This window comes from Lepus europaeus, chromosome Y, assembly GCF_033115175.1.
Source record: "Lepus europaeus isolate LE1 chromosome Y, mLepTim1.pri, whole genome shotgun sequence".
NCBI classification, from domain to species: domain Eukaryota; kingdom Metazoa; phylum Chordata; class Mammalia; order Lagomorpha; family Leporidae; genus Lepus; species Lepus europaeus.
In genome coordinates this window covers 12,432,616-12,434,037 of record NC_084851.1, presented here as the reverse complement: position 1 = coordinate 12,434,037, position 1,422 = coordinate 12,432,616, and positions in this window count along the sequence as shown.

Here is a 1,422-nt window from a genome sequence, read left to right as displayed (position 1 = left end):
TCTCTTTTTTGTTATAACATTTGTCATGAAGCAAATTCTTCCTGATCTCATTTAAATTGTGATACACCTATCTAAATTTGGATTGACTGCTGATATTTTATCATTTGCACTTTCAAGTTTGTGAATTAATGGCAGAGTTTTACTTAATGAAAAATGTTGATGTCATCTCTTTTCCTTTTGTCTCTTTACTCTTAACTCTCTAAGGGAACTGGACTGTTCTTGCATTCAGAGCCCTAGTGCCTATCACCCTTAGGTACCAGGACCCTACTTTTCTGTGTCTTTTGATCCTCCTTTGATCCTGGGTACCACTATATTTTACACAAAAGTTGAGAGTGTCCCTCCACTTCCAGTTAACAATCACATTCAAAACAACCATGGCTGTTCAAAAAACTATTCCTGACCGAAGCTAAAGTGCAAATGCTTTGCTCTGCACATTGATAAAATAGTTCATGTATCACTTACAAGGGTCATTTAAAACTTCTACAGGAGTGAACCCTAAGGTAGACAGTAAAAAGGCATAGCCTAGTGAAAAATGAGGTCTAAAGAAAAGCTAACAGCCAATAGTTACTGTTGATCAGAGACATCTGACTAGGATAATAATGTACACCATAAATGGATGTTCCTCAGCCAACCTGAGTCAGCTTCATTCACCTGAAGTTATTCAGAGAAGAATTTGTTCTTTCTTTCTTTCTTTCTTTCTTTCTTTCTTTCTTTCTTTCTTTCTTTTTTCTTTCTTTCTTTTTTTTTTTTGCATTATAGGCTTTCCAAATGAGCAACATCTTGATCTGCCTCCCTTTTGGGTAGTAGCTAAAAGCAATAAAACTGTCTTTACTTAGTAGGAGACCACCTCAGCTAACTGTCTCCCTTTAGGGAGCTGGGGCTAAGGTTCCTCCATCACCATTATACTACCAGATTCCATTCCTAGCACACAGTTACTCTAGGGAGCTGTCTGCAAACTGCTTGAAAACTTACCTGTCTCATAGCCAAGCCCAAGTGGCTGACATTGAGTAGGATTGTTGGTCTAGGAAACTTGATGTATAAAACATTAGGCTTCAACTAATCTTAAAGTCTAGAGAAACTTCTGGTGAGAAATTGCTTTGTAATCTGCCAAAATTGCTTTTTAAAAATTCTTTTAGAGATTTATTTTATTTACTTGAAAGATGGTATTTGAGCCTATCCAAAAGCAGGAGCCAGGAGCTTCTTCTGGTTCTCCCATATGGGTTCAGTAGCCCAAGGTCATGAGACATCCTCTGTTGCTGTCTCAGGTACAATATCAGGAACTTGGATCAGAAGCGAGGCAGCTGGGATTCGAAATGGAGCCCACATGGAAAGACCCAGAGGAAGTTCCAGGCTCCTGGCTTTGGATCTGCACAGCTCCAGCCATTGCGGCCAACTGGGGAATGAACCAGTGGATGGGAGACC